This window comes from Mesoplodon mirus (genome assembly GCF_964341445.2).
Source record: "Mesoplodon mirus genome assembly, chromosome: 18".
Taxonomy (NCBI): Eukaryota; Metazoa; Chordata; class Mammalia; order Artiodactyla; family Ziphiidae; genus Mesoplodon; species Mesoplodon mirus.
In genome coordinates this window covers 37930897-37952103 of record NC_138994.1, presented here as the reverse complement: position 1 = coordinate 37952103, position 21207 = coordinate 37930897, and the positions used below count along the sequence as shown (strand labels likewise).

At 37.6% G+C, this 21207-nt stretch overlaps 1 pseudogene across 1 annotated transcript in view; it reads left to right on the top strand.

The window, feature by feature from the left end:
- The first annotated feature begins 3671 nt into the window (after positions 1-3671).
- The window catches only part of LOC309794217 (leucine-rich repeat-containing protein 37A2-like), a 36593-nt pseudogene continuing 19057 nt past the window's right edge, over positions 3672-21207 (top strand). The window contains exons 1-4 of the transcript XR_014296225.1: positions 3672-3739; positions 7919-7999; positions 13999-14070; positions 14616-14690. The product of XR_014296225.1 is annotated as a leucine-rich repeat-containing protein 37A2-like (transcript). The remainder of the gene's footprint in view (positions 3740-7918; positions 8000-13998; positions 14071-14615; positions 14691-21207) is intronic.

Genomic DNA, 21207 nt, shown 5'->3' with positions numbered 1-21207 from the left:
GCATCCGTTCTTCACTCAGACAGGACGGGTTTAAAGGAGCCACTGATTCGGGGCCTCTGGCTCACTCAGGCAGAGGGGAGGGAGGGGCGCGCTGTGTGGGGCGGGCCCGCGGCGGCAGAGGCCGGCGTGACGTTGCACCAGCCCGAGGCGCTCCGTGCGCTTTCCTGGGGCAGCCGTCCCTGGGTCCCGGGACCCCGGCAGTGGCGGGCTGCACAGGCTCCCCGGAAGGGGGGGGTGGGCAGTGACCTGCGCTCGCACACAGGCCTTGTGGCGGCAGCAGCAGCAGCCCCAGCATCCCACGCCCGTCTCCGGGGTCCACGCCTTTAGCTGCGGCTCATGCCCGTTTCTGGAGCTTCTTTAAGCAGCGCTCTTAATGCCCTCTCCTCGTGCACAAGGAAATAAAAGGGAAGAAAAAGTCTCTTGCCTCTTCAGCAGCTCCAGACTTTTTCCCCGGACTCCCTCCGGGCTAGCCGTGGTTCACTAACCCCTTCAGGCTCTCTTCCTGCTGCCAGCCCCAGTCCTCTCCCTGCGCTCTGACTGAAAGCCGATACCCGAGCCTCAGCTCCCAGCCCCGCCCACCCCGGCGGCCGAGCAGACAAGCCTCTCAGGCTGGTGTGTTCCTGGGGGCACCGATCCTCTCTGCCGGAATCTCTCCGCTTTGCCCTACACACCCCTGTTGCTGTGCTCTCCTCTGCTACTCCGAAGCTTTCCCCCTCGCCACCTGCAGTCTCTGCCCGTGAAGGGGCTTCTAGTGTGTGGAAACCTTTCCTCCTTCATGGCTCCCTCCCACTGGTGCAGGTCCCGTCCCTATCCTTTTGTCTCTGTTTATTCTTTTTTCTTTTGTCCTACCCAGGTATGTGGGGAGTTTCTTGCCTTTTGGGGGTTCTGAGGTCTTCTGTCAGCGTTCAGTATGTGTTCTATAAGAGTTGTTCCACGTGTAGATGAATTTCTGATGTATCTGTGGGGAGGAAGGTGATATCTGCGTCTTACTCTTCCGCCATCTTCCTCCTCACCTTGTGATTTATAAACAATTTTTCAGTATCAATCAGGTTAGTAGAGTTTTCTAGTCAAGTGAGTGCTTTAGCTATAGAAGTACGAAAGGGCCGCATTATAAATAAATGTCACCTCCAAAGTAGTCCCGGATTGGTTATCACAAAAAGCATTTTAGTAATTCTATTTTTATTTTCTGCTATGTTTTGGGCATTGTGCTTGTTGTCTGGCATCCAGTGTCTCATTTAGTCTTAACAAAAACTCTGAAAAATTGTTATTGACATCTTCAGGATATTACAAGGTTTGAGAGTATGAACACTGCAGACCAACTGCCAAGGTTCATATTTCAACTCTACCACTTGCTGAATGAGCACAAGCAAGTCATTTAACCTCACTTAATTCATTCCTTCACGTGTAGAATAGGGAAAAGAGTAACAATATGAGTAGTTGTTAAGAGATTTAAATGAAGCTATTCAACATTACCCCTTAACATATTTTCTGGTGCATTGTAAACACTACATCAAAGTTAGATATACATCCTGCTATCTTACAGATGAGGAAATGGAGAGATATGGAAACAAATGCATATAAGTAATGTAAGTCAGAGTTTAGATTCAAATCTAAGCCTAGCTGCTTCGAAAGCACACCTTCCCTACCCCCATCATGCTGCTGTTTTCTTATGTTCTGATTAAGAAGAGAATATTTTGCTAATATATAGTGTCATTATATATCCTAGTTTATGCCTGTTGTCTCAGTGCAATTATTAATTGTGCCCCCTTTAATTCTCATGATTGTCCATTTTAGATAATAATTTATATGATCACTCTACTAATAACCCACATTCTAATTTATGTTTCAGTGGCAAATTATTATTTTTATTTCTAAATTTTCCTGTGGTCCAGACTCACCAACACACACACACACACACACACACACACACACAGAATCTAGCCTACAGTGGATTTTATAAGGAAGTTGCAGATAGTATGTGTGTTTTGCATCTAAGACATTAATCACAATTTAACAACTTCATGGCTTTATGCAGAGTAAACATACACCCTTTCAAAAATCTTATCTTTTTTTTAAAAAAATTTATTTATTTGGTCACACCACATCTCAGTTGCAGCAGGCTGGCTCCTTAGTTGTGGCTTGTGGGCTCCTTATACTGACACAATTGCAAATCTATTCCTCATGTTGGGAGTGCCATACCAATTCCACATGAATGGATACACATTGAAGTTGACTACTGTTGAAATGAATTTGGGCTATTAATAAAATGCTATTGGTTGTCCAAACCAGAAAAATATGGTCTAGTAGACAATTAGAGTCTACGAATGGTTTCTAGGTGTGATTCTTTTGGGGACTTGTTTCAGAGAGAGGAAGATAAAGGCTATGAGGTATTTCCAACATAAGGTTTTGCCCCTTAATGGGAATTTAGCTCATATCTGACTTTTCTTAGTATTTTCTTAGTAGTTCTATAGATGAACATTATTAGTCCTTTAAAGAAACATTCTTATTGTGAGGAAAAGTATCTTCCTTTGTTGCCTTCACTTTTAAACATACAGTATAACTGAAGTGTCTGTGCATATATCATAACTGAAATGTTTGTGTTAGTGAGACTCAAAGTGAGAGCCAAGAATTTTATTTTCCATAGGCACTAAACCTTTATAGAGACCAAAATTCAATCAATTTTATTTTAATTTCTTTGAGGCTGGGTGCTATTCACACCTTTATATTCCTTATAGCTAGTATTTTATTTTACAATGTATATTTCAGTCTCAAGATAGTTAAATTAATTCCTTTTATACTACATTTTATGAACACCTTTTTTCAATTGTCATTGGAGGCCTACCATAAGCAATGTGTTTAGCCTTCTGTTCACCCAATCGTATTCAGCACAAAAAATAGACTTTCATCTGAAGAAATCCCCTGTGGAGTAGGAAACACAGCTGTTTCATCGTACTAGACAGCCTGCAGAGAGATACTATTTTCCTTGGGGGAAAGGACACTCAAGTTTTGAGAATCTAGGTACTGCCCCATTGGGGAAAAAATGAAAAGAAAAGAGACCATCCTTTTCAATTCTATTGTGCAGAATATAAAGAAACTCTTTGTTCAGATTTCATGTCCTCCTCCTCCTTTCTCAATCTTTAGTCTTTTAAAATTCTACCCTTAACTAAATGGGTGAGCTGCAAAAAAGATTAAACTTAAAAATATACCAGGAATACAGAATGAAGAGAGGTGATTGATCTTTGAGTATGTATCCAACAGTGCAATGAAATTCTCAAGCAGGTTCCTTTTTATTTCAAAATGGGTTTGATTCAGAGAGATTTTATAGCTGCTAAATCATGCGGTTGGCAGAGATTGCGCGTGCTTCTTACAGTTACTTTGAAAGATGTCCAATTTGGCAAAGGCAGTAAAAATACTGGGATTTACTGAGTTTGCTTTTTTTTTCTCTTCTAGAGAATGCTCTAAAATTCAGTGTGCTCAGAAGTAATACAGTACAATTCTGCAAAGTGTGCAGAATTGCAGATTTCACAGAAACAGTGTGGCTTTCTCAGCCAGTGTGTTGCGACTGCATCTTTGGCAAAAGCCTTTGTTAGTTGTTACAGAAGGCTCTTCTTTACCACCAGTGTACTTTCAGTGTCATTGCCATTGGCATCTGAAAGCTGCTCATTTCCAGCATGATAGTTCCTGAACAGCCTTACTTTGTTAATCCAGAGAGGAGGTCTGAAGCAACACTTCTGGCCAGGTAGGCCTACCTACACGAGACCACTACCCTATATCCAATTACTCTATATTGGTGCAGTATTGGTGCATCATGAGCATGGCTCTGGTTTGATGAGTGCCTTGGTTTGATTATCAGTTCCACTGGTGACTTGCATAACCCTTCCAAGCCCCAGCTTTACTAAGTGTAAATGGAGGCAACAGACAATTTTATTAGGCTGCTAGGAGATTAAGTGAGATACAAAGTGCTTAAGGCAGATACATAAGTGTCAATAAATGCCATTATAACTATTGTCATTATGATGTTCAATGAATGGAATTTATTATTATTATTAGATTATCTCCAGTCCAGGAGAATAGATTATTATTTATAAAGTTCACATTTGTTCGCATGACGCAAATGACGCAATTGTTACTACTAAACTTATAATACAATACCTCACTTCTATCTTGTCTGGAAGAAAGTGATACCCACTATCTGTGAGTCCCTAAATGCTGCTCTGCTACCAATCAGATTCAGATTGCTATCTCTATTTGTACATTAAAAAAATTAGCTTTTTAAAGCTAATTTTGTTCCTAAAGCCAAGCTTATGGCCCCCTTGATAGATAAATGTGTATTAATATACAACAATATATACAATATAATTGAAGGATGAACCCAACTGGTGTGGTCTAGGTAATATGCTAAGAAGTTGCTCATTCCTAGCAGATCATATATAAATCCATTCCTAAAATCCATTGGCATCTGCAGCTCAAAGAAGCCTTGATTATAGGACAGGAAGTCAGAGTAGTGCTATAATTCTAAGCACTTCACTTTCTGATATCCAGAGCCCTATAAGTGTGGCTTTTTAAAATGTATCTGCTATGTGCTAGTCAATGTGACAATTTAAAATTTTTTATCCTTAAAACAATCTTATCGTCCCCATTTCCAGATGAAGACACTTTCTTGTTTTAGAGGAAAATGTTGTTAATTAATATGACCTTTGACCTTAACACTTTGAGATGCATTTATTCAGTCATTTATTCTCTTTTACAGAGGAATAGCCTGTCTTATCAATTACTATAACCCTGGTGGCCAACACAGCGCCTGAAACATAGTACACGTTCCATAAATATTTTAAGTGTGTGCATAAATGCTAATATAGAGATTCTGAAGAACTATAATGTCTTCGTTTTCTATATCTCTTTTAAAACATATCCCTAACTATAATAAAGTATACAAGACCCTGGTTCCTTGAATGAATGGTAAGGATGGATTATGGTGCAAACCAAGACTGTTGAAGCTTCAGGGATTACTCCAAACTGTGACTAAGCCTCTATTGTAGGACTAATGGGATTAGGCAGAAATTAAACCATCAAGGCAAGTAAGATGATGGAAGCATTTAACTAAATCTCCCAACTGTGCCAACTGGAATAAATATAAATGAGCAGGTCCAATGTTATAGACGGTTGATAGATAATTGAGGGGCAGATATTGTAGACCACTTTCTCATTCTGTTTTCTTCATAAAAGTCCAAGGAATATGTTTTAAAATGTAAATTGGTTTGTCCCACATCCTCACTTAAAATGCACTCGTGTCTTGTGGCATTTTTAATGTAACATAAGCGCTACCATGACCTACCACATCCTATATGATCTAGACCTTTTGCCGCCAAACTGTCCTCTCAATTGTATATTCCAATCACACTGCTCTTTGCATCTCAAAATCTTTTTCTTATTGTTCCCTTACCTGGAGTTTCTCACAGCTCTTTCCATTTCTGATCCTTCAGTTTCAGCTCAAGTGTCACCCTCAGACCTTCCCAGGCTATTGCATCTAAATTGCCCTCCATCTTCAGACTCTATCACAGTGCCTTGATGATTTCAGCTTGTGATAAATGCAATGAAAGGAGCCATTTCTGACTAGGGGTCCTCCAAAATAATGAAGTCAGCAAATAAGTTTTGTGTGAGTGGGGGCTTCTTTTTTCCCCATATTTAAGACTGATAAAAGCCTAGAATTTGGTATGTTCTTAAAAAATATTTGTGGTACATATTACTGTCTGAAGAATGCAATGCTGGGTACTATGGGCTGGCCTAAAATATGAAAGATTTCTGATTTTGATGATCTGATTGTTCTTGAAATGACTAGGGACATTATGCTGCTTGACAGTTAGGGATTGGTATCACAGCACAGAAAGCTGTGTGCCAAAACCTGTACAGAGGAGACCAGCAGCAAACGAAAACTTATGTTGGGGTTGAGGGCATTCAGATAATATAACCTGCCTGGACAACAGCCCTAAGAGAGGATTGTGATGGTTAATTTTGTTTTACTTGGCTGGGCCATGGTATTCAGATATTTGGTCAAACATTATTCTGGATTTTTCTGTGAGGGTGTTTTTAGATGAGATTAACATTTACATTGGTGAACTTCTTTCGGTACGTGGGCCTCTCGCTGTTGTGGCCTCTCCCGTTGTGGAGCACAGGCTCCGGACGCGCAGGCTTAGAGGCCATGGTTCATGGGCCTAGCCGCTCTGCGGCATGTGGGATCTTCCCGGGCCGGGGCACGAACCCACGTCCCCTGCATTGGCTGGTGGACTCTCAACCACTGCGTCAACAGGGAAGCCCTACACTGGTGAACTTTAAGTAAAGCAGATTGCCCTCCTAAATGTGGGTGGACCCCATCCAATAATTGAAGGTGTGAATAGAACAAAAGACTGACCTCCCCTGAGTAAAAGGGAATTCTGCCAGCAGACAGCCTTTGGACTTGAACTGAAACATTGGGCTCTTCCCTGAGTCTCCAGCCTACTGGCCTACCCTGCAGATTTTGGACTTGCTAGACTCCATAATCATGTGAGCCAATTCCTTAAAATAAATCTCTATACATGTTCTATTTGTTCTTTTTCTCTGGAGAACCCTGAAAAATACAAGGATACTGGGGTGAAGGATCCGAAAGGCTCTGAGAGGTTACAGATAATTGCAATAATTATAGCAGAAGGCTTATCACAGTTGGTGAGACATCGGCTGGGGTGTTTCCATTTTGAAGTCCAGTAGGATAGTGGTCATACCTGGGAATCTGTCCAAATAAAGTAGTATTTCCCTTAGTGGCTTGGAAGTGTGCCCAAAAAGCTTCAATTTGGAGAATGGGCAGAAACAGTAAGCAGCAAGCCATCAGATGGAGTTGATAGGATGCCACAGATAACACTGTGCAACTTTTCTGAGGAAAGATGAAATGGGAATCTGTAGTAGCAAAGATAAGGCTATCATCAGGGGCTATCTCACATGCTTTATATGCATTATCTTACTTAATACCCTCAAGGAAGCCTTCAGGGTAGATGAGAATATTCCTATATTACAAATGAGAAAACTGAGCCTCAGAAGAGTGAAATTACTTTGCCAAATTCACATAGCTGGTGGGTGCTGGTGACAGGACTCACACCGAAGCATGCTGTTTCTAGCATCTGTCTTGGCCTGCTGTGGTGTTTCCTTTAGCACACTGGCTCTGAAAGACACTTGAGGGTAGGAGTTGGTAGAACTTCAGAACTTAGAGGGTTGTATGGAAGCAGTGGATCCTTGGATTAAAACAAAACTATGTTTCATATTTTTAGTGCCTTCATTTTTGAAATGATTAGTATTATCAAGTGGACATAACATCTAGAATGATTTTTCACAGTTGAAATCTCTGACTGCATGAAATTTCATGTACTGTATTTCAGAGCAGTATATCCATTCCCTTCCACTGCCCTCTAGAAGATTGTGGGAAGTGTGCACATGAAGGGAAAAATGATACACACTATATCTCTTTAGGTATTAAAAATATTTGAGTATTAGAAAATGTCTTCTTTTAAGAGGCCGTGCATTCATATGAATCACCTCTCCCCATCTACTCTAATTAGACATTCTACTGTATTTCTTCATTGTGAAGAAGTTCAGGAAAAATATGGACAGATATGTGCAGACTCAAAATGTCAATAGTGCTGCCTTTCTAGAGAAATAAAGATCACTTAACACAAGTATTTAATGAGCATTTACTATTTTGTATCTAATTCACCACATATATAATCATAGAAGTATAAATCATAATATCTTCCACAGTGAGATTACTTTAGTGGATGGAGCGAGTAGTGATGTTATGTTTCATCAAATATAAATTAGAATTATTGCCAAAGGATAAATGTTCTGAAAGAATATATATTTTTTCTTCTTCTTTTGCTTGTGTCTTTTTTTGTAGAAATCTTGGTTGCTATTTACTCACAGAACTGAGCTTTGGAACGTTTCAGGCCTAGCATGGAGTGCAGTTTTTACACAAGTTGTAAGTGAAGTAGAAGATGAATACATGTAAAAAACTGTGTGTAAAAACAATCATGCAGTTATTGGTTAGCTGGGTGTAAGTAAGCCCAGTATGAATTCTGGAAAGTATGTCTTGAGAGCCATTTATTTTTTTTTCAAATGAGGAAACTAAGGTACAAAGAGGCCAAGAGACTTGTTTAACTCATATATATGAAACACTCTGCTTTCCATAGTACTGATCTTTGGCACGGGCAATAAAAGGCACCAAGCAAAAACACTCAAGTTAGCATTGTCATGGAATCCCACTGATGCCCCTCCACTATGCGAATGGTCCATGAAGTTCCACTTTTGAATTTAACTTTGATTCCTGCTCATGTGCAAAGTTCCTACCTGCTTAAAATGTATGCAACACAGAGCTGCAAACAACTAAGTTTAGCACGGAATTCTTCTGGGAGCAAAAGGTGTGGGTGCTTCCCCAACCATTATTAGCTCTTTTAAATGGTAAAGCAGAAAGAATTCCTGAACACCCACCACAGGGCTCTCCCCAGCCACCCAGAACATTATTTTTCAAAAAGCATATATCTCTGAAGTGAATTATCTGTGGCCAGTAGGAACCTTTGAGGAACGGAAAAAGACGTTGTTTGTGTTCAGCTGTAGTGTGAAAAATACAAAGAAAATACATTGCTGTAGCCTAATTCAATATACTTTCTTTGCTGACTACCCTTCAATAAGAAGTGTGGGTTTTACACCCCTTCAGCTAAAAAATTTTGTGATTCCTCATGATGGAAGGAAATGATAGTGGGTACGTTCAATGGCCCGAAGGCGATTTTAGACTCAAGGTAAAGAGCTCTTCTACACCTGGCTTTGGAAAAGACTCTCTTCCCTGTTTTGTGGTTCAGACATCCTGCTTCACACAGTTCACACATTTTGGGTTAATGAAGGTGTTGAGGCTGTGTCTGGAGCTGGATTAGCAATTGCTGCTGATGCCTATCTTTACTGGGGTGGGGGGGGCGGGAGGGGGCTCCTTCCTTTCCCTTGTTAGTTTGCTGATGCCTACCTTGGGGAGAGAGCACCAAGGGTCAGTTCTTCTTTTGCCAGCACGCCAGAGAGCAGGCTCATGAGGTCCCTTCACCAGGAGGCTTTAGTAGCCTCAATACAAGTCTTAAACTCACCACCTTTCCTAAACATCCTATAACACCAAGAGTTCCTTATAAGAATCAGAGTTTCACTATACTTATGTAGGCAACACAGGAAAATACATTGTGGAAATCAATCAATCAATCAATCAATCACAGTTTAAAAATTAATGAATTCATTCAAAAACATTCACTGAGTGCCATACCCACTGTGTTTCAGCACTGTAATAAGTGCTGGGTATACAAAGACGCATAGGGCATGGACTTTGTCCCCAAGAAGCTTTCATACTGGAAGGAGAAAGATGGATGTTGATGTGAAAACATACATGAGAGCCATTCTAGCATCTATGCAGCAGAGTAACAAGGAGAGGGACGGGGGTGGTGAAGTAGAAAATGGCTGGTAGGTTAGAAAAGATTTGTAATGGAAGAGGCACCAACTTCTTCCTTTTGGATTTGTGTTCCTCTTAAATGACAGAAACAGGTAGTGAAAGAATCAGAACTATCTGGTGTTGGAAATAAATTAGTACTGTACTCCTAAAACTCATTTACACTTACTTTCAAAAGATTGTCACAGTATATAGTAAGTCTTTGTTTTGGGCTAAGTCTTTCTAATAGAAAAAGCTAATTTGCTTCAGGAAGCATTTGCCATGGTGAGATATAAACTTTATTGCATCTCTTTCCAAAGGCAAGCCACCAAGGGAAGATGCCACCCTTGAGCTAAGTCATTTTACTACCTATAATGACATATTACTGGGGTGTTTATAAGTTGCCTGCATTAAATAAGTTTGGAAAACGGCCCCAGCTGAGGTGGATTTATCATGAATACAATGAAGTTTAAGCTTCAGGGCTCCTCACTTGCATAGGTCCCTTCCAAGGTCTTGAGAGGGGTCCTAGCGATTTTTCTATTTATAACTTTGCATGTTTTTATTAGATAGGATTTCCCAAAGTAGATGAGGTTCAGGCCCCACAAAACCTTGATTCATCACCAGATTTCAGGTACTTATAAGTCAGTAGGTTTCTTGAATGAAGCCTCTTTGTTATTGACAAACATCAGGTGAAGTAGTTAGCAGGGTGGTAGTCTATTTTAAATCTGAAATCTACCTCAAAGATGAGCCAAGAGCTTCTTAATTAATAAAGTACCACTTTTTGAATGGTGGTAGTAATCATATCTCTTTCAGATAAAATCAGGGATGAAATATGTTATGGAAAACCAGCAGTGGTTGATAATCCTAAATGTTAAGTATGCTTTTTTTCTGACTTTAAAGTGTTTCTCCTTCACTCAGCTATGCAGGTCCAGACTGGTGGCTTATTTTTACAAATTCTTTTAGTCACTTCATTGGTTCTAACAATACAATCTCCATGATTTTAGAAACTGAAGGACTCTACAATGTAGAAAGGCTATATAACTTACCCAGAGAGAGCACATTCACATGCTGGCTTGTCTGTGGTACATCAATATTGTACCAAACACATAAGTACTAAGAGAGAATAAGAGGAGAATCAAAGCCTTATCCCTATTGAATTATTTACCCCATTGTTGAGAATATCAATGAGGGAGGTGTGGCCACACTATGAAGGCAAATTGAGCTGCAGTCACAGAGCCGCCCTAATGCTCCCCCAGTCAGCTAGCATTGGTTTCCTTTACATAGCTATGTACACACAAAAGCTTACACACTTCAGGGTGTTGTCATCAGTTTTTGCTATGTACTAGAATCCTGGCAGCTTCTAGGATTTAGAATGGCATAAGCCCTAATAACAAAAATAACTTGGGTCTGCCCTTTGGGGTGATTCAGGGTGGCTGTTTTATTTGTAATAGTTCAAAATTTTGAGATTGTCACACCTAGAAACTAATATACTTTTTTTCTCGCAACTGCATCTTATTCTTCCCACCTGTAGTATTTTCTCCAATTCTCTATGTTTTTTCACTTTCTTGATAGTGTTCTTTGAAGCACAAACTTTTTAATTTTTATAAAATCCAATTCATCTATTTTTTCCTTTGGTTGTTTGTGCTTCTGGTATCATATCTAAGAAACTGTTGTCTAATGCAGGTCATAAAGATATACTCCTGTGTTTTCTTCTAAGACTTTTATAGCCTTAGCTCTTACATTTGGATATTTGATCCATTTGGAGTTAATTTTCATATATGGTGTGAGGTGTTGGTGTCCACCTTTATTATTTTGTGTGTGGATGTACAGTTGTCCCAGCGTCATTTGAAAAGACTGTTCTTTCCACATTGAATTGTTTTGGCACCCTTGTTGAAAATCAATAGACCATAAATAGGAGGGTTTATTTCTACACTGTCAATTCTGTTCCAGTGATTTACATGTCTTTTCTTATACCAGTACCACACTGTGATTGCAGTAGCTTTTAACTTAGTTTTGAAACCAGGATTTGTGAGTCCTCCCACCTTGTTCTTTACCAACATTGTTTTGGTTATTCTGTTTCCTTGAATTGCCATATGAATTTTAGAATTAGCTTGGCAGTTTCTGGAAAGAAGTCAGCTGGGATTTTGATAGGAATTGCAATGGAACCATGGTCGATTTGGGCAGTAGTGAAATTTTAATAAGATTAACTTCCAGTCCATGAATCCAGCATGTCTTTATATTTATTTAGATCTTTTTCAATTTCTTTCAACAGTTTTGTACTTTTCACTGTGAATCTTGCACTTACTGGTTAAATTTTTCCCTAAGTATTTTATTTGTTTTGATGCTGTTACACATGGAATTGTTTTCTTAATTTCAGTTTTGAATTACTCATTGCTGGTGTGTAGAAATAATATTGATCTTATATCCTACAACCTTGCTGAATTCACTTATTAATGCTAACAGTTATTTTCCTAGATTCCCAGGAATATGTCTTGTGGTCTTCCAGTTTCCCAGGAATACATTGGAACATTTCAGATTCTCTGTGAACATCTCATTCCTCAGCTTTTCTTTTTAAGCATTTTTGGTTGGGCTGTTTTTTGCCCCCAACTGTTTTCCATTGCCTCATGCAACCTCCACGTTAAAATATTTGCCTGAAACTGTTTTCCAGAAATGCCACTAAGGAGAGGCTTTTCTCACTAGACAGCTCTCAGTCACGTCAAAGGCAAGCCTTTCAAGTGAGGTCTTCCAGGGGACGACCAGACATGTAAAACAATGACAGTTCTTTGGGAATGAGGCTTTGAAGGACCTCCAAGTCCATGCTGCTCCTTCTGGTACCAGGGATGTGGACTGTTTTTCAAGGCTACCTCTGGCATGGAGAGCCAAGGTCAAGGACAAGTTAAAGAAACACAGATCTCATTGTTCTTACAGGAATTAATATGTTTTCCTTGAATAAATTGCTCCCCAATTTGCTGCAAGCCTGTTGGTTAAATTTCCAGAGTTCAGAAGAAGTTCATTCTGACCATTTTCGCCAGTTTTGTTGTTGTTGTTATTGTAGTGTTGCTTCTATGGAGGGATGAATTATCAGATGTCCTTCCTCCATCATTTTTACTGATTTTCCTGCAATATTTTTTAAAATCTCTAAAGTCCCAATGACCATAGGCTAATTAAATATTTATCATGGGAGATGATTAAGGAATAAATAAATAAAAAGAGAAATAAATAAATAAATGAAAAGAAGAAATATAACTCTCATAGAGGCTTTCCCAGATGGGTAGATGAAGTCTGAAAAGGTATTTCTATATTTAGTGCTCTCAAAATTAAGGTTAAAGTAACAGATGTTTTAAAACCCCCCCCCTTTTTTTCATTCAGGTTAAGCACAGGCTTTAGAGTCAGAACTGAGATCAAATTCCATCTGTGCTTCTTACTAGGTTGATGACTTAGGACAAGTTATATAACTTCACTGTGCCTCAGTTTCCTCATTTGTACAATGGGGTAATAAATATATCTATCACATAAGGTTACTGTGAGGATTAAATGTTAAATGCTGATCACATATGCATGGCAACCCAAAAGATATTAGTTTTGATAATTATCTTTATAATATTCTGCAAAAATACGCTAATAATTCTTGAGTAGAATTAACCTAAAGTCAGATATTCTTTTCTTTCTTCCTGTTTGTTTTGGGTTTTTCCACCCCTTATTTGTTTTAAAGAACTAAGAAAAAGAAAGAAAGAAAGAACTAAGAAGAAAATCTATTCCAGCATTTTGGAAAAATTTTGTTCCCCAAAATTAATATGTTTATTTTATTGATATATAAACAAAATGTTATTTATTTATTCAGCAAACATTTATTAAATATCTACTAAATATTTGGCTCTATGTCAGGCATAGGAATAATAATGACAATAAAATGTGGTTCCTGCTCTCAAGTTGCTGACTATCTAGGAGACTGACAAGTAAACAGGTGATTACATACACAGTAACAAAATCTATGATACAAGAATACACATGGGACTATGTGATGGGAGTATGGCTTTCACCAGTTCCTGTTTGATTTATCTCTTCTTCTTTGTCTCCAGAACCAAGGAATTAGCCCTATTTTTGTTTTTAACTGAGCAGTTTAAATCATGAAATTTTTAAAAATTTGTAGAGATGAAAGAAAAACACCTTGAATTATGGAGGACACTAGAAATAGTACTTTTTTACAGAGCAAGGGCTTCCTACCAGCATAGGCAGTTCTAGGGTTTTTAACCTGAAAAGTTCTTTGGCATATTTTTTCTTCGGTAGCCACTTTTTTTCTATTTTTTGATTGTTAGTTTGTTTCTCTTGTCCACTTTATCATCTAGAGACCTGAGTAGTTCCCAATGAAAGAGTGTTTTACAAATTCTAAGGATGATTTATAGGTAAAGACAGAAAATAATTTTTTTTAACCTTCAAGTTCCCTACCAAAAAAAATGAACATAAGCTTTCATGGACGTAATTGAAAATGCAGATAATTTTAATTCCATTCCATTTTTCAGAATTCTCAATCATAATCCTTTAACAACAGTTTAAGATTCTTATCTTTTTAAATTGCCAGCATTAAAATATTTGTAAGTATTGCAACAGTTTCATGGCTCATGAGATAATTTCTGCTCTTTTTTACTTTCATGAAAGATTGAGTACTTTGGCTAAAAAGTCATAATTTAGATTTTAACTGGGTTATTGAAAATAAGAGTTATTGTCAAAGAAAAGGATTAAGAAAGAATATATATGGGTAAGACAGCCAGCAGAGAATGGGAATTGCGTTGGAGAACACATATAGATAATGGAACATATAGATGCATATAGGAATATTATTTATTCCGGAAAGCAAAAAGAAATAAGGGGTACATTGTTTTTTTTAAACACAGTGATCAAAAGAGGTAGATGCAAATGAAAATGAGAAGTTAGGATAATAAAAAATGATTGTACTGTTCAGCACCAAGGTCATTAATATGATGATGCAAATTTAAATTTCTTCAATAAGAGCTCTTTAGAATTATCATCTATGGCAAGTAAGAAGCCAGAATTGAAGTAATCACATGTTAAGTATCTTTTTAAGTTTAGAATTTTTACCTTCGATTTTATATCATGCATGTTTGGGTTTCTCATTCAGAGACATGGGAACAACATAAGTGTCACTTACAACAATTGAAATCATCCTCATGATGACCCTTGAATTGGAAAAGCTGTAAGTTGATTTTTCTTACATTTTTTTCACTCAATTGTTTTTTTAGGTTTGTTTTATTATTTTTTTAAGTCAGGTTTATTTATGTATAATTTTCATTTAACAAAATTCACTATATTATAATATACAGTGTGATGTGTTTTGATGAACGTATAGTTCTGTAGCCACCACCACATTTGAGGTAAAGAAAACTGCACTCCCAAAAGACCCCTCATGGCCCTCTGTATTCAGTCCATCCTCCTCCCACTACCAGCCTCTGGCAACCACCAATCTGATTTTTGTCCATATAATGTTGCCTTTTCCAGAATATCTTATAAATGAAATCATGTGATATGCAGCCTTTTGTTTTTGGCTTTTTTTCCCTTAGCCAGTCTCTTTGGAGATTCATCTGTTTTGTTGCACCTGTCAGTAGTTCATTCCTTTTTATTGCTAAGCAGTATTCTAGTTGTGTGGTTACACAGTTTGTTTCTGCATTCATTGTTTGATGAACATTTCAGTTTTTTCTAGTTTTTTGGCTATTGTGAACAAAGCCTCTGAAAACACTTGTGTGTGTGAATGTATGTTTTGTGCGAGCATATGTTTTCATTTCTTTGGGGTAAAATACCTAAGGGTGGGATTGCTTCATCATATGCTAAGTGCATATTTTACTTTTTGAGAAACTGCTAAACTGTTTTCTAAAGTGCCTGTGCCATTTTGCTTTCCCACTAGCAGTCTATGAGAGTTACAGTTGCTCCACATCTTCACCTGATCCTTATGTTTGTTTTAAAAGAAATTTTAGCCTTTCTAGTAGGTGTGTAGTTACATCTCGTGGTTTTTGCCACATTTTGCATTTCTGTAATAGCTGATGATGTTGAGTGTCTATTCATATGCAAATATCTTTTAAAATGAAGTGTCTGTTCAAATCCATTCTTTAATTGTATATTGATATTGAGTTTTAAGAGTGCTTTATAGAAAAAGCAATGGAAAAAGTCCTTTCTCTCAGATATGTGTTTAGTAAATATCTTCTCCCAGATTGTGACTTATCTTCATTGTATTAAAGTGTCTCTGAAGACTAGAAGTTTTAAATGTTTGGTGAACTCTAATTTAGCATTTTTTCTTTTTTTCATATTTAATTTATTTATTTGGTTGTGCTGGGTCTTAGTTGCAGCAGATGGACTCCTTAGTTGCAGCTCATGGGCTTCTTAGTTGTGGCATGTGAACTCTTAGTTGTGGCATGCATGTGGGATCTAGTTCCCTGACCAGGGATCGAATCCAGGCCTCCTACTTTGGGAACTCTGAGTCTTAACCACCAGGGAAGTCCCTTAGCAATTTTTCTTAGATGGTTTCTGCTTTTTTGTGTCTTATCTAAGAAATCTTTGAGACTCCGTTGTTTCACCCAAAATCAAAAAGATTTTATCCTATGTTTTCTTCCAGAAGTTGTATAGTTACCTTTAGGTCTATGATTCATTTTGAGTTAATTTTCATATATGTTGTGAGGGAAGGGTCAAGTTTCATTTTTTTGCATTTAAAAAATCTATTTCTGTAGGACCCTATTGTGACAGTTTATTACACAACTTACTGCACCTTAAATTGTGCCATCCCCCCTCCAATATGGCAAGCTAATAGAAAATTTCCGTTATGCCAAGGTTAGTTGAGGGGATTGCATGAGATTAGTATGCAGAAAGGGCCCTGCATTTAGCTATCTGTTCCAACCGTCTTTGTCAGGTCAGCTGACAAATGACTGTCTTCATCATGCCATCACACATTGGTCACTGCTCTAGCCTCATCTTCCTCAGCCTCCCACAGCATCTGCCACAATTGCGATCCCTCTCTTGTCAGCTAGATGCCCTTCTCTCTGGATATTAAAAATTATGTCCCTATGTAATGACAATACTGTTAACACACAGTATTGAAGAAATTAAATTCCTACGCAATAATATTACCTAATAAAGTGTTTCTATTCAAATTTCCCCAGTTGTCTCTCTCATATAATATCATTTCTTTTAACAGCTTTCTGAGGTATAATTGACATACAGTAATCTGTGTTCACACACACACATACATACACACCATGAAGACATCACGAAAATCAAAATGTCCATCACCTCAGAAAGTTTCTTAATGTCTCTTTGTAATTCTTCCTTCCCATCGTTCCGTGCCCTTCCCACTTGCCATGCCAGCATTCATCTGCTTTCTGTTTGCATTTTCTAGAATTTTATGTAAATGGAATCATACAGTGTATACTTTTTTCTAACTGGCTTCTAACTCAGCGTGATTATTTTAATCTTCATCCATATTGTTGTATATAACAGTAATTCATTTCTGTTTATTGCTGAATAGTATTCCATTATATGGATGTACTACAATTTATCTATTCACCATTGAAGGACATTTGAGTTGTTTCAGTGTTTGTCTATTACAGATAAAGTTGCTATGAATATTTGTGTACAAGTCTTTGTATGGATGTATATTTCCATTTCTCTTGGGTAAATACCTGCTAGTAGAATGACTGGATCATTGGTAAGTGTATATTTAAGTTTTTAAAAAATACCTATTTTCCCTAGTGGTTTGATCATTTTACATCTCTACCAGCAGTGTATGAGAGTTGCATTTTCTTCACGTTGTGGCCAACACTTGCTGTGCTCAGTATTTTTAATTTTAGATAGTTTACTAGGTGTGTAGTTGTGTCTCACTGTAGCATCCCTAATGATTAATCATGTCAAACATCTTTTCATATGCTTATTTTCCATCTGTATATCTTTGAATCTTTTATTTATATTTTTCTGGAGTTTTGAGAGTTCTTTATATATTCCGGAAATTAGTCCTTTATCCAATATGTAAGTTGCTAAATATTTTCTCCCATTCTGTGACTCATCTTTCTTTTTTTTTTGTGGTACGTGGGCCTCTTACTGTTGTGGCCTCTCCCATTGAGGAGCACAGGCTCCGGACGCGCAGGCTCAGTGGCCATGGCTCATGGGCCCAGCTGCTCCGCAGCATGTGGGATCTTCCCAGACCTGGGCACGAACCTATGTCCCCTGCATCGGCAGGTGGACTCTCAACCAATACGCCACCAGGGAAGCACTCTCTGACTCATCTTTTCATTCTCTCAGGAGTGTCTTTTGCATAGCAGAAATTCTTAATTTTGATGGTGTGTGATTTATCTTTTTTTTGTGTGTGTGTGTGTGGATTATGCTTTTGGTATTGCAGCTAAGAAATCTTGCCTAACTTAGCATCATAAAATTTTTCACCTGTTTTGTTCTAGATGTTTTATAATTTTATGTTTTATAGTTTTCTGTTTTACATTTAGATCTTTGAAACAATTTGAGTTCGTTTCTGTGTATGGTTTGGATGGAAGTTATTGGGGTTTTTTTTGCACCTTTATATTCAATTATTCCAGCATCATTTGTTGAAAAGACTATCGTTTCTCCACTTAAATGCCTTTGAACCTGAAAGTCAGTTGTCCACATCATTCTACCTCTGAACTTTGTATTCTGTTCCTTTGATCTTTTTTTACACTACTATCACAATGTCTTGAAAGTGTAGCTTCATAAGCCTTGAAATCATTTACTGTTAGTTCTTCAACTTTGTTCCCTTTCAAAGTTGTTTTATTTATTCTAAATTTTATTTCCATATGATTTTTAGAATTAACTTGTCAATTTCTATAGAAAAGCCTACTGGAATTTTGATCTATAAATCAATTTGGGGAGTATTGATGTCAATATTGAATCTTCTGGACCATGAATACATTATATCTCTCTATTTATTTAGTTCTTCCTTAATTTCCCCCAGCAATATTTTACAGTTTTCAGTGTGCAAGTCTTTTACATCTTTTGTCAGATTTATTCTAAGTATTTTATATGTTTGATTCTATTATAAGAAGTATTTTAAAACTTTGCTCTCTGATTGTTTGTTGAGAAAAATTAATCTTTTTGTATGTTGATCTTGTACCCTGCAAAGTTGATAAACTCATTTATTAGTTCCAGTAGCATTTTTGTAGATTCTATCAGGTTTTCTACATAATCATGTTATCTGCAAATAAAGATAGTTTTACTTCTTCCTTTCCATTCTGAATATCTCTTTTCTTTTTGTTGCCCTATTGCAGTGGCTAGAACCTTCAGTGCAATGTCAAATAGAAGTAATGAGAGCAGACATCCTTGCCTTTGTCCTGATCCTGGAGAGAAAGTACTTTTTCCTCACCATTAAATATGATGTTAAGTTTTTTGTAGAAGTTGTTTATCAAGTTGAGGAAGTCTCCTTCCATTACTAGTCTACTGAGGGCTGTTTTTTTCTTTAATCAGGAATGGATGTTAGATTCTTTCATTCTTTTCCTGCATCTATTGCAATGATTATGTGATTTTTCTCTTCTTTTCTTTTCTTAATTTGTTTATTTTTTTTTGGCTGCATTGGGTCTTCATTGCTGCAGGCAGGCTTTCTCTAGTTGTGGTGAGCAGGGACAACTCTTCAGTGCCCTATACAGGCTTCTCATGGTGGTGGCTTCTCTTGTTGCAGAGCACAGGCTCTAGGTGCATGGGCTTCACTAGTTGTGGCACATGGGCTTAGTAGTTGTGGCTCACGGGCTCTGGAACGCAGGCACAGTAGTTGTGGTGCATGGGCTTAGTTGCTCCGTGGCATGTGGGATCTTCCCGGACCAGGGCTCCCACCCATGTCCACTGCACTCGCAGGTGGATTCTTAACCACTGCCCCACCAGAGATGTCCTGATTTTTCTTTTTTAGTGTACTAAGTTGGTTAAGTTGATTTTCAAATATTAAACCAACCTTTCATTCTTGAGATAAACCCCACTTGGTCATGATGTATCATCTTTTTATATATTATTGGATTTGATATGCTAAAATTTTGTTAAGAATTTTTGCCTCTGTGTTCATGAGAGATATTGGTCTATAGTTTTCTTGTAATGTCATTGTCTCAGCTTGATACGGTGAAAGTTGGCCTTATAAATAAGTTGGGAAGTATTCCCTTCTCTTCAACTTTCTGGTAGAGTTTGTGTAGAATTGGCATTATTTTATGCCTTAAATGTTTGGTAGAATTTATCAGTTAAGCCACCTGAACTTCAAGCTTTCTCTGTTGGAAGGTTTTAAACTGCACATCCAATTTGTTTAATATCTTTATTCTTGAATAAACTTTAGTAGTGCATGTCTTTCAAGGAATTTGTCCATTTCATCTTGAATTTATTGGTATAAAGTATTCTATAGTATTCTCTTATTATCCTTTTAATATGTATAGTATTTTTCTGTTTTCCATTTTATTTATTTCTACTTTGATCTTTATTGTGTTCTTTCTTCTCTTACTCTGTGATTAATTTGCTCTCATTTTTACAGTTTAAGGTGGAAGTTGAGTAAGCTGAGTACAGTGTTAGCCATATCCCAGATGTTGACATATTATGTTTTCAGTTTCCATGAGTTCAGAATAGTTTCTGAGTTCCCTTTTGATTTCTTCTTTGACCACAAAGTTACTGAGAAGTGTGTTGTTTAGTTTCCAAATATTTGGAGCTTTTTCGGATTTGTTAATTTCTAATGTAATTCCATTGTGATCATAGACATATATTGAATGACTATAATCCTTTAAAAATTTTTTGTAAGTATTTCTTTTTAATTTATTTTTTTGCTGCTTTGGGTCTTTGTTGCTTCTGATTGCGGCGAGCAGGGGCTACACTTTGTTGCGGTGCACCGGCTTCTCATTGGATGGCTTCTCTTGTTCAGAGCACAGGCTCTAGGTGTGTGGGCTTCAGTAGTTGTGGCACATAGGCTCTAGAGTGCAGGCTCAGTAGTTGTGGTGTACGGGCTTAGTTTCTCCGCGGCATGTGGGATCTTCCCGGATCAGGGATCGAACCCATGTCCCCTGCATTGGCAGGCAGATTCTTAACCACTGAACCACCAGGGCAGTCCCAATTCCACTATTCTTAATCTTTTGTGTAGATCCTTATTCCAACCTGGTTTCATTTTCCTTCTGCTTAAAAATACTTAATGTAATATTTCTTATGGTGAAAGTCTACTAGTAATGAATTCTTTCAGCTTTTGTATGTCTGAGATAGTCTTTATTTTGCTTTTGTTTTGACAGATCTGGGTATAGAATTCTAGCTTGATAGAATTCAATTCACTGCTTTAAAGATGTTATTCCACTGAGTTCCGTTTACATTGTTTCCAACAAGAATTCTGCTGTCATTGTTATCTTTGTTCCTCTGTATGTAGTATATAGTTTTTCCCTCTGGCTACTTTAAAATTTTTCTCTTTATTGCTGGTTTTGAGCAATCTCTTTATTTTTTGTACCTTGGTGCAGTTTTCTCCATGTTTCTTATGCTTAAAGTTCATTGATGTTCTTGACTTTGTGGGCTTATAGTGTTTACCAATGTGGAAAAATTTTGGCTATTATTTCTTCAAATATTTGTATTTCTCCTCTCCTTCATGGACTCTAAGTACACATGTATTAGGCCACTTGAAGTTGTTGCACAACTCACTGATGCTCTATTCATTTTTGTTGTTGCTTTGTTTTGTTACTCTTTTTGTTTCATTTTGGATAGTTTCT